Source organism: Schistocerca americana, chromosome X (genome assembly GCF_021461395.2).
Source record: "Schistocerca americana isolate TAMUIC-IGC-003095 chromosome X, iqSchAmer2.1, whole genome shotgun sequence".
In the NCBI taxonomy this organism is placed as follows: domain Eukaryota; kingdom Metazoa; phylum Arthropoda; class Insecta; order Orthoptera; family Acrididae; genus Schistocerca; species Schistocerca americana.
In genome coordinates, this window is record NC_060130.1 from 490,180,863 (window position 1) to 490,197,874 (window position 17,012).

Genomic DNA, 17,012 nt, shown 5'->3' on the forward strand with positions numbered 1-17,012 from the left:
GACTCAGACGAAAGTTGAATCAGCAAATCACGAATTGCACCAAATTTGCAGTCTGCTAAGCTACTTATACCGCTTTACGTACGTGATGAATTTGCGTCTCAATGCCGGCCGGGTGGCCGAGCGGTTCTAGGCGCTTCAGTCTGGAACCGCGCGACCGCTACGGTCGCAGGTTCGAATCCTGCCTCGGGCATGGATGTGTGTGATGTCCTTGGGTTAGTTAGGTTTAAGTAGTTCTAAGTTCTAGGGGACTGATGACCTCAAAAGTTAAGTCCCATAGTGCTCAGAGCCATTTGAACCATTTTTTGCGTCTCAATTTTATGTAATACAGTCCCTCGAAAAAATTCAAACCCTATTACTCTGTAAATTCATTAATAACATTAAGAAAAACCTATTTCTCGGCACTTTTTGACCGTGTTCCACAAGCGTGTTTCACTGCGGAACAGTAAGCAGTCTCAGCCATTAACAGCGCGACTATCACAGCAGAATAGTGCAGATGCTGTGAGTGTACACGATTTTTTAAATAAAAGCTACCTAGTGAAAGTGTGATTACCAAATACAATGATGGCTGTTAATACATTTGAGTATCTTACTGTTTCATTTAACGTAACTAGGTAACAACGTATCTCATACACAAGTAGGATCTACTTCCAAAAGCGTAACAACACCAGTGTATGTGTGTAACGACTTTTGACCAATCATCGTGTTTGTGTATGTTTACATCAAGTACATTAGTAAGATGAACAGAGTATAGAGACGTCTTTTTTTCTCGGTAACTTGTGTTACAGTGCCTGAAAGTGCAATACCGATCTAGAAAAATTCTGCCGAATTTCGTACTTTGTGCCTATAGTATTCTGATGCTATATTACGCTACAAAATTTCTTTCAGTGTATCTTTATCGATTGTTTGTGTTAGCGGTCTATTTTCAGAAGAACTGACTTCGACCTTGAAGTTTCAATCGTCGTAACCCACGACGGTTAATACAAAATTTTTTTGGCCCAAAGTTGTGTAGTAACTGTAGTCCTACTGCTCAAATTGCTTTCAGCAAACATGTTCATGCATCCAGAACTTTTGCATGTTCAGACTTATAAGAATGACCGTAGTTGGGATTTTTTTACTGTCAGTTTTACAGGTAGTTATGAATTAAAGTGACAGAATGCAGGCTTGTGAACAGTACAATCTGTTTTTGCATTGGATGTTTCTGACTTTGTGAAATAGAAAGCCAAGGAAGAGAAGACAGAAGTAGCATTGTAACTTATGGGTGTGCCTAGCCTGCGATAGGTGGCACGAAAACCACATATATGTGTCATAGATCTCCGATATTCAAGTCTCAATCAAATGGCGAGAGGCTGCTGAAGTCGCAAGAAAGTAACAACGCACTGCTGCCATGAACATCAGCCAAAATAAAAAGAGGAATTTTACTATTGTTTATTTCAAGACACATTTTAGCCACAAACGGAATGAATATTGTTTCTGTGCACCTAACCAGATATTAAAAGGAGTTCATTGCTGGTGAGTTTCAGCTCAACTGTAGAATAGATGTGTTGCTTGTTGTTCCTGCAGCAGTAATTATACAGATACACTTGAAATTTGTTGTGAAAGTTTCTATAATTTTAAGGCTATTAAATTTAGTTGACTTGCTGTCTGGAATCAGCTGTAGGTCAAAGCAGTGTTTTGCATTACTCATAGAAATGGCATTTCTGAGTTTGTGTTTGCATAGTATAATGTTTGCATATTTGGACCAGGAATTGTACATAAGTTTTAGTTAATTTGCAGGTGAAAGCATAGCCAAGTGATATTTATCATATTGATTGGTGTTCCGTATTATGGATTTCTCAAATGGGAAATTTAGGAGGTGGATCTTGATTGTAAGTTATCCATTGTGTTGCTAATGCCATGTTCTTGGTGATATGAGTAGTTCTAATCTATTACCAATAGGAAAAGTCTGAGAAGACAGTTTGAAATGACTACCTTATTGCTGCCTTGTAGGCCACTTGACTATGTTGTGGTAATGTATTTTGTGAGAACAGGTTAAATATTAATAAAGCTTCAATAATAGATATGCCTTACATCATCTACTGAACTTCCTATCATTCAGTAGCTTCTCAGAAGACCTTATTCACATTTTAAGTTCTTCACCTTTCAAAAGATACATCTTTTGTATTGTGCAAAATGCATTTAGGGCACTTCACTGCATTATACTTCTTTTGCCAATTTGTTCTCCATGTAGGCCTACTGAGGTGGGGTAAAATAAAACAGTGATACATCTTTCAGTTCATAGAGGACACCCAACTAGTGCGTATACTGGTAAATCTATAACGTCATATTCCAACCCAATCCCAACATAAACACAAACAAAAAGGGTTGTAACTTTTACTCCATAAATTATTTACATTCCACCAGTACTTCTCATTACCAAATTAATCAAAATATATTAAATGTGTTAAATTACTGTATTTCACTTTTTTAACAATTGTAGAGATATACTGTTAGACAGTGCAGCAAGCAATGCATTGTGGTGTTATTTTGTCCTGAAACTGTTTTTGACATGTGACATTTTATGCAAGGAAGTACATAGTAAGTGTATTGCTGTGATTGTGTGTCACGTTTTGTTTTAGTTGTCTGTGGTCTATGGTGGTGATGAATTCGTCCACTCAGTTCATGTTCATTTCTATATTAGCCTTCCATTGTGTGTGGCTTTTTGACGAGATAAGTAGTTGCTCCTTCACTTTTGTGGCATTGTACCTCCCACTCCTGTTGACCAGAGGTATTTTCACAGTGGCTGATAAGTCTTTAACTCTTGCCAGATTGTTGTTGTTGTTGTTACTACTACTACGTATTGAGCTGTCTGTTATGCTGTTGTACCAGGGCCAAATAAATAGTTTCTGGTTTCTCATAACCATTTTTCTTATTGTGTTCAGAGTTAGATGGATGGTTGATTGAGATAGTGGAGGGGAGCAACCAGCGAGGTCATCATTCCCATTGGATTAGGAAAGGAAGTTGACCATTCCTTCTCAAAGGAACCCTCCCATTATTTGTCCTAATTGATTTAGGGAAATCACGGAAAACCTAAATCAGGATGACCGGATGTGGGTTTGAACTGTCATCCTCCTGAATGGAAGTCCAGTGTGCTAACCACTGCACCGCTTAGCTCAGTCAGAGTTAGAACAGGATTTAAATCTATAGATATGATCCACCAATATGAATACAGTTTCGAGATTACCCACCAAAATTTTACAATCCTAAGAAATAATCACAATGATTTGGATACCATAGCATGTGTTGATCATCCAGATGTTTCAGTTATTACTGAGCACTGGTATCCTGAAGGAAACTCTTACTATGCACCCATTAACAATTATGTCTGCTCAACTTTCAGTAGGGAAATCAAGTCTTGTGGTGGTGTTTCAATATTTACAAAAAGTGGTAGTAATTACTATACCATATATGTAAGTTCTTATGTGTTGAAGGTGTCACTGAACTTTTTGTGATAAACTGTAGAGGGAAAAAGGAAACACACTATTGTGGTTATATACAGACCTCCAACTGCAAGTAGAGATATTTTTCTGCCTAATCTGTATCAACTGACTGTAGAGATATAGTAAATAATCTAGGAAAAATGACCGGGTAAATACTGTTCTGGAAAGTACTGACAGGGATGTGGAACTGTGCCGACTCCAGTGCCATGTCCAGGCTGTGCTTGATGGAGTATCCATGGCATTTATAGCCTGATTGAGGTGGTCTCACAGATTCTCAGTTGTGTTTAAATCCGGGGAGCTCAGTAGCCAGAGGAGTACGGTACTCATCCTGGTGCTCTTTGAACCACCTTGTCATCGGAGCTGAATCGCTGGGACCACAATTAACGCTGACAGGTACTGTGAGACTCTGAAAAAACTCAAACAGGCAATTCAGAACCAGAGAAGAGGAATGTTGTGCAAGGGCGTACACATTCTCCATGACAATGCTTGCCCACACATCACTCAGCAAACTGTTGCTCTCCCGCAACAGTTTCAGTGGAACATAATCACCCACCTACCCACCCTATAGTCCTGACTTGGCGCCCAGTGACTATCACGTGTTCCCTAGGTTAAAAGAACATTTGGCCGGAAAACGATTCAGCTCTGACAACGAGGTGAAAGAAGAGGTTCATAACATTCTGAACAGCATGGCGGTGAGCTGGTATGACATGGGCATACAAAATCTGCCACAGAGTCTACAAAAATGTATCGACAGAAATTGTGATTATGTCGAAAAATAGCTAAATGTTCAAGCTGTAAACAATTGTAGAAATAAACAGGTCTGTGTGATATATATATATTTTTCTGCAAATTCAAAAGCTTTTAAGCGTTGCAGGTGCTGTAGCACCCAATACTCCCATTCTGCAGTTTACTGAATGACATCAACGCATAATACACAGTGCATAGTACATGGGTATTGTTGCAGTTTTTGCTCTACATATTTACTAGGGCAATCCCAAAAGTAGGGTCTATTCTATATATAGAGAATAGACCCTACTTTTGGGATTGCCCTAGTAAATATGTAGAGCAAAAACTGCAACAATACCCATGTACTATGCACTGTGTATTATGCGTTGATGTCATTCAGTAAACTGCAGAATGGGAGTATTGGGTGCTAAAACACCTGCAACGCTTAAAAGCTTTTGAATTTGCAGAAAAAGGCTGTAAGAATAATTTGTGGTCCAAAATCAAAACACACACACACACACACACACACACACACACACCAATACATTGAATTCAGTCCCACCACTCCCCACTGCGAAATGTAAAGCTAAACTAAAAAGAATATTGATTGTCAACCCACACAACATACTAGATAAGTACCTCTGTTTTGCACAGAATAAAGGCAGTTTTATGTAGGCTTCATTATGTATGTAAAATATCATTTAATATAAACACATAATAATGCAGTTTTAGTTTGAAGTTATTTCTTAAATAACTAATCTAAAATAGCTCTTTGTTGCTAAGGTAAAATGCTCTCTTCCTTGAGATCAAGCCTCATCTATATTTAGTGATGTGTGTGGTACAATTTAAAACATTTTTCATGCTATGTGGACACACACATACAATAATTCATGTAAGTAAAAGCACTACTAACAGCAAGCTTCCTGATATTTGTAAATTCATGTAATGGCTAAATGTGTACTTCTGTATCCTCATGCATGAACATATATGTTCACTTACTGCCATTTCTGTGTGCAAATGTAATGTCACTTCAGTCTAGGAAAGAGATCTGGTAAGGAGTATGATGGTATCAGTCATACCCCAAACAAAACAAAAGTTGGTACAGTCATGAACTTACCTGCATCAAACACAACCACACTGTTCAACAACCCTGAGCACACCCTCTAAAATGTAATGAGGTTGCAGTGTTAAAAACACTCAAACTAAACACACAACAAAATTTCTTGCTCTCCCCACCATACCTGGTGTATGAGTTATACGTTAAATATGTTAGGCCTGTTGACTTGCCAGACATATCTTACACAATAAAATACAAGTAAGTTAATGGGGAGATGAAAGTAAATTGAAGTAAAGATGCACTGGAAAATCACACACAGGAAATAAATTTTGTCTATTAACTGGAAAATATCACCAAATCTTGCATATTATAGACACTACTGAGCTTTCTGTTTATGTGAATAATATATTTTCCTAAATACGCACTGCCATAATATTTTACACACATTTTCAATAATATTCTGGTTGCCAGCAGCATTTCAAGGAGTAATAAATCTTACATGGTCCTGGCATGCCACTAAATGCCATAATAAACTGCAAAGTGAGAGTTTAAATTATTATTTTGAGAGTCCTCTGTGAAGTGATCTGAATACTGGTAGTTAACTCATTTCACAGAATTTCTGGAAGTGCCTGTGACTCTGTTCTTCTTATTATTTTAATGATTTGCATGAATCGTCTACTACATATTTTTAAACTTCTCATGTAATAAATGCACTTAAGATAACAAAAAGCTGTAAAATGATTCAGTGTAAAAAAAATAAATAAATAAAACTGAAACAATGGCAGAACCATGAAGCAGCACAAATAAAGACGGGCTTTCCGAGAACAAGGTACCATTATTTCTGTGTTGGGAGGTATTTTTGTTTATTGTCTCAAATGAAAAACAGTCCACAGTTGCACTAATTATGTTTAGAATAAACCTTGACCATGGTTTCTGCTATAATAATATAGCCTTCTTCAGAAGTCCTAAAAAGTGATCAAAATAACATCTAGACCAGTAATACAATCTATACATAAACTTCTAAAATTACGTATGTGATAACATATTACTTACATAAGCTTTTAAAAACGAAAAATGTCTTAGCCCAGCTTTCTGCATCTAGATCAATAAAATAAAATCTTCAACAGACGTAAGCCTGTGTAGATCATAAGCAAACCTATATATGGCACTATATGTCCTCCGCCACTGCATCTGTTATACTAGGTGCACAGTCGTCAAATGTGTACAGATGTAGTGGTGCAGGACATACGGTGCCATATGTAGGTTTACTTATTTCGATACAGGCTTATGTCTGTTGAAGTTATTTTATTTTATTGATCCAGATGCAGCTGCTGGGCTAAGACATTTTTCATTTTTAAAAGCTTATGTAAGTAATATGTTATCTCATACGTAATTTTAGAAGTTTATGTATAGATTGTATTACTGGTTTACATGTTATTTTCATCACTTTTTAGGACTTCTGAAGAAGGCTACATTATTATAGCAGAAACCATGGTCAAGGCTTAGAATAAACATAATTAGTGCAACTGTGGGCGGTTTATCATTCGAGACGATTTCGTAATGGTTGCTGGTGTTGCTGCCATGACAAAAATAATGATTTTTGTTTCTTTATTTATTTTTAATAAATGCACAGGGAGATGTGATGGAGTGTAAAATTTTAATGGGTGAATCACCAGCATTGGTGTAATTGACTAAATGATAAGCAAGTGATAGTAGATAAACGATGACTAGATATTGTAACTGGAAAAGAGTTGCTCTTTTGAGAAGCAAGATACTTAAGTTTTACTGATAAGTTATTGCAGCTTCTAAGCAAAGGCCACTGCTTTCATATATTTGTTAACGGCGCTGTGCTTAGTTACATCTGTAAAATGAAGTCGTGCAAGAGGCCTGCAACAGTTATATGGGTAACTGAGCTTGTTCCTATCACCACTTTAGGCTGCTAATAACAAGTGTCCAGTTGGTATGAAAACTTTCTTAATAACACATTTTCTGCATGGCCCATCTACAGAATATGTCAAAAAATTTTAAAAATTGCCATACAACCAAAAATTGTGTATGACACATTAAGAGCAAACATACTTAGGTGCATCAACAAACAAGTTTGTGGAGCAGAGAAAAATCATATTTCAGGCCACCGTGTCAAGTGTTATCTATCATAATACTATTGCTCAACTGATATTGTTACACCATTACAAAATTAGCTATCGTAATAAATCAATACGTTCCATGGTTGTGGTGGTGCTGGCATGTTGCGTTAAATTGTGATGGACAATCATTAACAAAATCAACTATAAAACCATAAAACAATAGTAAACCATGCTAAAGGGTTTCTTTCCTTTATGAAAACTAAGGGTCATAAAAGTGGGAAATATCATACTTAAAGAAAAGCACATCATTAATACATGTGATATGAGCAATGGATGAAGATAGGATAGGATGGGATGGAAAAGGAAGAGGGGGGGAAGGGGAAAGGGAAAGGGAAGGGGGAAGGGAAGGACAAGAGGGACATGGTGCAGGAGGAGTATGAAATAATCTTAGATTATGTAAATGAGAGCCAGCAATCTCTGTCATTGGCAAATTTAAAATGTGGAAGAGAGACCTACTGTAAGTCTGTTAGGTATTGCACAAACACATAATAAGCTGAAAATGAAATTTCTTTAAAGTACATAAACATATTATTAAAGTAGTGCAGTCCTACATATATGTGCACGTAATATATTCAATATACTGTTGTCTACAGTCCATGAGTATATCAGGATAGGAAGAAGCATAGGTGAATGTGCACTGGAACAGGGAGGAGGATTGCGGGTGAGCATAGGGGATTCAGAAAATATGTCTTTATGGACTTATAATGCCACTGTACTAACAAAGTCATAGCACAATAAAAGATCTTGAAATTGCAAGCACCAAAAAAGCAATGAAGAGCAGCAATACTGTTACGCAGGCCTTAGGAGAGATCATGTATACCATCATCAAACATTTGAAAATGACATGCATTTGCATAGTCCAGAATAGCATTAAAATTACAGTATTGTATTTCAAATCTAATAAGAAATCACTCCAGTTGGGTGATAAATCACTTAAGTTTATTTTTATAACGATTACTTTTGGGATAAACAAGTAAGGGGAGGGGAGCAAGGAAAAAGAAGGCAGGGGAATGACTGTGCATGATTAAAAGGAAAGTGAGCATGCATTGTCAAAGGAAGATGTAAATAGAATGTGGACTAAAGTTGTGGGAGAAATGGTGGGGTTGGGGGAGGGAGGTGTACGAAACAAGGGTAGAAGGGAAACATGCCTTCGTTTTGATTGTGGAACCACAGGCCAGACGAACACCCTGTTACTGTTCCTGGTGGCTCTGAATGCCAACACTGATAGGTAACTGTAAATATCATCTTATAATGATTGGTATTGATAGCCAGTAGGTGCTGCGTGCAGTAAGGTGATCTTTGTGAAACTGATGTAGCCAGTGGTTTTCAAATAAGATGGAGGCCTTTTTCATTTCTCCCCTTGTTTTGATGTTGTTTAGTGTTGTTTTCTATAATTATGTACTTTTTTTATATTCATGGACTATTGTTAAAATGGTATGTTTGTTCGCATATCCAGCCAAGCATGAGATTGCTTGCAATGTTTGCATTCTTTGCGATATTATCTAGTCTATGTATTGGCAATCTATGCAAATTCCCATTTGAAAGTGTGGTTGCTATTAATTCGGATAATAAACCGCAGTAAAATTTGTAATTATGCATTGGGATGTGTGGTACATAGTCTTGGCTTAATGTTGAGGTGTTATAGTAGATTACACCACATCACCCCTTGCCCTCCCCCTCACACCTTTATTTCCTATTTAGCTTGTTTCTTCCCTTGCCCACCCCTTTTGACCTTCCCATTGCTTGTGCACAATCTACCCCGCCCTCACCCCCCACCCACACAATTTCGCCTGTGAAATTAGGTCAAAACTATCAAGGAAACTAAGACATGATACCGTTCAACCAAGCTTTGTGGGCTACACAAATTGACTGCCCTTCTATGGTGCAACAATGAGTAAGATAGGTAGAGTTTAAATAGGCAAGCACCAGTCTTCTGGCCACCCAGGAAAATTAAAGAAATGTTGTGACCTGTGAAAGATACACTCAGCCTCAGAGTACCAGGGATTTATAACATTTTTTGCAAGTGTGCCATCAGTTAAGTAGGGCAGTCCATACAGACTGTTGTTAATTGCTGTGTTGAATAGTGTCATCTTGCGTACAGGAACATTAAAAATGGCAGTTTCTGATAACAGTCTAATGAATAGACACAAGATTATGTTTGTACAGATAAGGATTCTGGCACACACTTCCAACTGTTGGGTGTGTTTGATTATGTAATCAGTAGAAATTAGACTGTGTGGTCAAAACTCCAATAGAGACACTGGTAATGAACTTGCATATTTATTCATTTATTTATCTGCTATTTCTCAATCTTATCTAGATGAAAGAACAGACCAAATGTTGCACGAGTTAGTTATTTATGAATATAACACACAATAATATTATGAAAAGGAAAGTTGCCACTCAACATATAGCAGAAATGCTGAGTCGCAGGCACAACAAAAAGACTGCCACATAAAAGCTTTTGGCTAGTAAAGCCAAAACACACACACACACACACACACACACACACACACACACACACACACACACACTGACGAAGGCATTACTAGCCAAAAGCTTATTTGTGACAGTCTTTTCTGTTGTGCCTATCTGTGTCTCAGCATCTCCGCTACATGGTTAGTTGTAACTTTCGTTTTCATAAAATTGTTACGTTCCATCCTGGATTTTCCATTGTTTGATACAACACACAATATTTTAACAATTGCTAATGAGTTAGAAGTACAGCAATCCATGGAAGCATGCACTTGAGAAAGGAAAATCACAGAGGAAAACTTCACATAGTTTTACATCTACATCCATATTCTGCAAGCCACCATATGGTGCTTGGCATAAGGTACCTTGTACTACTACTGGTCATTTCCTTTCCTGTTCAAAAAAAAAAAAAAAAAAAAAAAAAAAAGTCTATGAGCCCCTCTGTATTGTCCTAATGTCTATCATCTTATATTTGTGGTTCTTATGTGAAGTGTACATTGGTGGCAGTAAAATTGTTCTGCAGTCAGCCTCAGATGCTGGTTCTCTAAGTTTTTTCAGTATTGTTCCTCAAAAAGGACATCACCTTCCCTCCAGAGATGTGTGTGTGTGTGTGTGTGTGTGTGTGTGTGTGTGTGTGTGTGTGTTGGGGTTTATGGGCGCTCCAGAGATTTCAGGTCCTGAAGCATCTCCATGATGATTGCATGTTGTTCAAACCTACTGGTACAAATGTCACGTATAGATGCAGAGGATGTCATCTTAGCATATGCCATCTCCATGATGTAATTTAGCCAATCAGGTGCCATCCACTGGGCATAAAAATGTGAGCCTCACCAGTTTTACGACAATCAGACTTAGTGCCTGATGATGGTGATGGAGACTTATCAAAAGCTTGGGACTTTATACAAATTCGACATGGCAAGTTAACTGAGAACTTTTTACCCATGTCAGTAAAATTATTGTGTAAAACTGAAAGCTGAGCATATTGCAGAAGCTTCTTCAGGGTCCTTGGGACTCTCACATGTCAATATATTTATTCTCTACTGGTATTTGTTGCTAATAATAAATGTAATTTTATGATGATGTCTGAAATTCACTAGCAAATTACTCTAAGTAAAAATAATTTCCATGTAGACTATGCATCTCTGCCTAGGATTCAGAATGGAATTTTACATTCTGACTCAAAAGTAATTAATGGGTTACTGGTAGACCCCAGGCAGAAAACTGGAAATCACAGGATAAAAAAAAAGACAAAGTAAAGTATCTTATTAGACTCCCCTTCTATAATTAATTATGATTAATCATAATGTTTGGATTCAAGGATGCATGTACTGGTTAACACTAAGGTTCATATAAAACATATTTTTGACTTTACTGTTATAAGTACAGCTTATGGTGCTCTTTGTAAAATTGTGAAGTATCACAGAAAAACTGCAGTTAAGTAAAAAATTATTTCTTGCTTTTAGGAGTATTAATTCCTTTCTCTGGGAAGATAGATAGGTTTGGAAAATTTGGCATGAGGAGGGGAAAGTCACATTGACCATCTATGTAGAACACTAATGTGACCCATTCATGAGTACTGCTCAAGTGTTGGAGATTCCCACCAGGTCAGATTAAATGAACACATTGAAGCAATTCAGAGGTGGGGTGCTAGATATGTTACCAGTAGCTTCAGTTAACATGTGAGTCTTATGAAGATGCTTTTTGAACTTGTATGAGAATCCCTGAAGAGAAAACAATCTTCTTTTCATGGAACACTACTGAGAAAATTTAGAGAACCAGCACTTGAAACAGATTGCAGAATGATTCTACTGCACCCAAAGTACATTTGATGTAAGAACCACAAAGATAAGAGAAATTAGGACTTGTATGAAGCATACGGAACTTGGAGATTTATTTGAGAGGTTTTGTTCCACATTTAATTGTACCTGATACACTGTGATAATCAGTGACTTGCATCTATAACAGTCTTAATTGTTAGAGATCTATCAATAACTCATTCAGCTCTGTTTATCAGAATGCCACATACAAATGAACTGGATTCTGAAAAACTAGATGTAGGAATATACGATTGGTGTATAGCTTTATGTTTATGCAATAACAGTGATCAGAATTTGAATTTGAGCACACAGGTAACACATTAACACATATGTGAACTAGAACATGATATTGGAAAACACACACACACACACACACACACACACACACACACACACACACACACACACACACACACCCGCGCGATCTTGGTTGGTGTCACACACCTACCTGTAGTGTAGTCTGAGGTCTACATCAGGTTGAAAGATATAATTTTGTTATCAGTTGTGCAACATGACGAATGTAAATGAAAGGTTGTGGTAACAGACATGCGTGTGTTATGCCCTAATATTTACGTTTGGGCAATATTTAACGCACTTTTCAGAATCAAAATTGAAACTACGAAGTAAAGTCCGAAAACAGAAGTCACTCAACAAGCATCCGACGAGAATTTTGCGAAAGAAAGAAATTGCGGCATTAGCTACTGCTGCTATGGGCGCAAAGACAAATTCGTAGTTAAGTGCTGCAAACGCCCGAGTGGTATTACATTAGCAAGCAGCACTTTATATGGTTCAAATGGCTCTGAGCACTATGGGACTTGACATCTATGGTCATCAGTCCCCTAGAACTTAGAACTACGTAAACCTAACTAACCTAAGGACATCACACAACACCCAGCCATCACGACCCCGCCGGGAATCGAACCCGCACTTTATATGTTGAAACACGTTGAGACACATTCTAATGAAGGCGTATTAGTATGGTTATGCAGTAAAATCACTCTGCCAGTCAACTAATAATTTGTAGTCACTTCATTGGCTTCAATCACGTAACATACTAATGTGACACTGACTACGCTATACATTAGTCTGTCCTGCCCCCATAATCAAGATTATTCGCATGGTATCTGTTTTTTACGGTTATCATAAAGGGCATGGTATCTGTTTTTTACGGTTATCATAAAGGACGCTCGATTTAGCACTTTGTATTGATTTGACGTTCCGAAATGACAGCTGTGGGCAGGTCTACATTTCAAGGCTATGGGTAACAGGTGACTGACGTCACTTAAGTCAATAGAGTTGCTCACAAGCCACGTCACCAGGCTGCGGTGTCAGAATTTCACCCTTAGTCTCTCGGATGACGTCATTACCAATTCTTCGGGGTCCGGGATTAACGCGATGCACTGTGCAGTAGACGAGATTATGTGCTGTGTGATCGGTAGATGTCAGGTGCAGCGCTGTACGTGCATAGCATCTATATTGACATCTACCGACGATATCCCATAACATCTGGTCCATTGCATAACGCAGCCGTTTGATGGCAGTACAATCGGCATTCTTTGCGAAGGACTTATTTAAGGAATGCTAAAAGCAACTTTTGAAAAAAAATACATTTCTGTATGCTTTTCCACATTTCGTGCTAAGAGGTAAACATTGCCGATGTAACTGCAAATAGACGTTATCCGTGTGCAGCGGGAATGAATACACTCACGGCAACTGTTCTAACGCTCTTAGTTATATAGGCCTGCCCATGACGGCTTGCGAAACACGGCGAACCAAACCCGGTACGTATCATTCATTTTACATTTGTATTATTAATATTGTGACAATTTAAAATTGTAACAATATTGTAACTTGAGGTACTTTGTTCTAATTTTTGGAAGGCGCAATGCAAGATATTTTGCGCCTCATAATAATATAAACAAAGGGTGTCCTATACAGCACCTACCTACTTGTTTGAATGTATTTGATGCTGTATGTGGGAGACGCAGCTTGTGTTTAACCTGCACAGGTTATACAAACACAGGGGCCCCAAAAATATGTATACATGCTTTACTCCTAAACAAATGTTCGGCAAACAATAGTCTAAAGCGCATACCTTAAGACATGTGCCCACCTCTGCATAATCGATAATAAGAAACATATCTCTGCAACTAAAAGCTCTTTGCTTTTGTCATTTTGGGGGGAGGTAGATGGGCCAAAACAAAAAAAGTCCAGTAAACATGGGATCTAAAATGCATACCTTAAGAGCTATGAGCACTTCTTAAGTATAAGATACGTGTTTGACAGTAGCGAAGCCCGCAGCTCGTTGTCTACTGACTAGCGTTGCTGCCTCCGGATGACGGGATGCTGGGTTCGATTCCCGGCCGGGTTGGGGATTTTTCTCTGCTAGGGGACTGGGTGTTTGTGTTGTCCTCGTTATTTCGTCATCATTCATGAAAGTGGCTACATTGGGCTGTGTGAAGATTGGGCCTTTGTATGGGCGCTGATGACCGCGCAGTTAGCACTTTCGCTGCGACATCGGTGCAGGCGCGCAACTCTCCAGTGCGGCCCGGCAACGTGCGAGTGCGGGCCAGCAACACTCTGAAACGGCAGGTACCGCTCGGAGCCGGCGCTCCTAAGCACACCTGAGCTACAGGCTGACAAGACCTTGAAAGATCTGCAGGATCATGTTCTATACTGACTTAGTGATGACACCTTTGATGCATTACTTCAAATAAGCTTCGACTGTATTGTGGTCATGTTTTAAAGTCTGTTTGCTGTGTGACACGTATAGGGGTCTCAGGCGTCATTCAAATGTTCGTGATTTGTTGATAATGTAACAAAAAATACAATTCAAACAAGCAACAAATCCACTGCAGTCAGGAAAAATTTGGATTCCAAAACGCAAATTCTTAAGAAGGAAAAAAAAGGAGTCATTTGAAATTATATTTACTTCAAATGCGCATTTTTAACATTGAATATGATAGAGGCCGTCAATTTAGTAGCATGTTTGCTCCTGGCATGAGAGAATTAGCCGTCTACATTTATCATATACGCACAGGGGACGCCCGGATGTGTAGAAATTAGTAAGCGAAACACACCCTACGTGGAGGCTTCTCTCGTGTCACCCATCACTTCAATTGCGGTGCTATTAAAACAAATTTAGTACGACAAATTCTTTCGCAAAAAGCTGAAGTGAGCGCTTTACAACTCAATAAGAAATAAGTCGACTTAACACAAAAGAAAACCTCATTTTCAGAGTACCTGTGAAAAAAGGTTCTAACCTTTCACGTCATAAAAAGAAACCATGCAATGTCAAAAGAAGTTCTCTTTGATAGTCGGAATTTCCCCGATATTATCGCGTTTTTGCTACTAATGGGAAATTATACAGCAGTTCAAGCAGTATCCAGGTTTGCCTTGTTCCGCGCACTTCTTACACCGCTTCCTCATAACTTGCTTCTTCCCTCCAGTAGCTTCCCGCTTTTGAACAATGTGTGTTTTTTTCTGATGTTTCTTGCTCATATTTCGTGGAACGTCCATTGGTGGAAGGAAGTCCTTTATAATGTTCGTTCTGTAAACGTACAACGTCATTTTATTTCCTGAGTATTTGTTGTACAGATATAGAGAATTGAAAGCTAGCATGTCAAGGACAGGAAAGAATAGTTTTTTCGACCAGCGGATAGTCTTTCGTTCACATAAATAATACGATAACATCTGATCTTGTTTATCAGTCCCAGACAAACACGCGTTGTACCTAATAATAGGCAAAGGTTTCGTGACTATTTTCTGGCGCGCATTCGTTCAAAAAAATGGTTCAAATGGCTCTGAGCACTATGGGACTCAACAGCTGAGGTCATTAGTCCCCTAGAACTTAGAACTAGTTAAACCTAACTAACCTAAGGACATCACAAACATCCATGCCCGAGGCAGGATTCGAACCTGCGACCGTAGCGGTCGTGCGGTTCCAGACTGCAGCGCCTTTAACCGCACGGCCACTTCGGCCGGCTGGCGCGCATTCGTCACTTGCTCCATAACATTTAGATGTTCTGTGGAAATGTAGGAAACCTCTCGTCGATCCTTCCATTTTCCAATCGTAACTCGCCGGCCGCGGTGGTCTCGCGGTTCTAGGCGCGCAGTCCGGAACCGTGAGACTGCTGCGGTCGCAGGTTCGAATCCTGCCTCGGGCATGGATGTGTGTGATGTCCTTAGGTTAGTTAGGTTTAAGTAGTTCTAAGTTCTAGGGGACTGATGACCACAGCAGTTGGGCCCCATAGTGCTCAGAGCCATTTGAACCATTTTTTTTCCAATCATAACTCCACTAGATTACCGCGCAATTGTGTGTGTCTCTCTCTCTCTCTCTCTCTCTCTCTCTCTCTCTCTCTCTCTCTCTCTCCCAGGTTTGGGCGACACAACGTCTTCGGCGGTATATTTCCTATTTCATTTCAGAGTACCCGTGGAAAGTGTTTTAGGTTCAACAGAATTGTAGCTAAATGAAAACTGTTATAATAATTGTCCAAGTAAATGTGATGACCAACATGCAGCTTTTCTGCCATCAAATGCAACTCGACCTTTTCAGCGAGACCTTCCCCCCCCCCCCCCCCCCCCATATCTCCACTACTTCCCATGTACACAGCGCACTTATTTATGAAACCGTCTGGATTGTTGAGCACGTACATCTTAATGCCATATTTATTACGTTTGCTTTTTATGTATTGTCTAAATGACAGTCTTCCCCTCCAAAGAATCATTGATTCATCTATTCCCGGGTGACATACTTGAGACATTCTCGTGTTAAAATAATCCAATATAGGTCGTATCTTATATAAACGTTCGTCTGGTTTCGGGTTTCGTGGAAGTGGATTTTTTGCAAAATGCAGAGAGCGTAATGTAGAGTGTATACGACCCGGGAGATCCGGGAAAAACCCTGGAATTTTTTAGAATTTCGGGTATTTTTCGTTGTTTTAGTTTTCAATTAAATCTTTGTAATTTTGACTGGTAAGAATCGATACTCTAACAAAGGATATTACTGTATCCCGCTACTGCAGAATAATACTGCAACAATAAAACGTGAACGAGAAAACGAAACGAAAATAAACCATAAATTGCAAACGCTCGAGGGAGGGGAGCTGGGGGGAGCGGGTGCTATCTTAGTATTGCCCCGGTTCGGAAATATCGTAGAGCCAAGGCTGATGCGCAGAGAAGTCTGAGTTATACTGGGGAAGTGTGTAGTCTCCACGTGACCCGTGTTTACATTTAGTGATTTTGCTGTTTCCTCTTCGTTTACTGCTCTCACGTCAAATGAAAACAAAATGGATTTCTGCGGCCGGGAGCTATC

General features: G+C 38.9%; 1 long non-coding RNA gene across 1 annotated transcript in view; it reads left to right on the forward strand.

Annotated features, from left to right (window-relative positions):
- Window positions 1-574: 574 nt before the first annotated feature.
- Window positions 575-17,012, forward strand: part of LOC124556629 — a 37,364-nt gene continuing 20,926 nt past the window's right edge. Inside the window, exon 1 of the long non-coding RNA XR_006968632.1 lies at window positions 575-1,509. This is a non-coding gene — a long non-coding RNA (uncharacterized LOC124556629). The remainder of the gene's footprint in view (window positions 1,510-17,012) is intronic.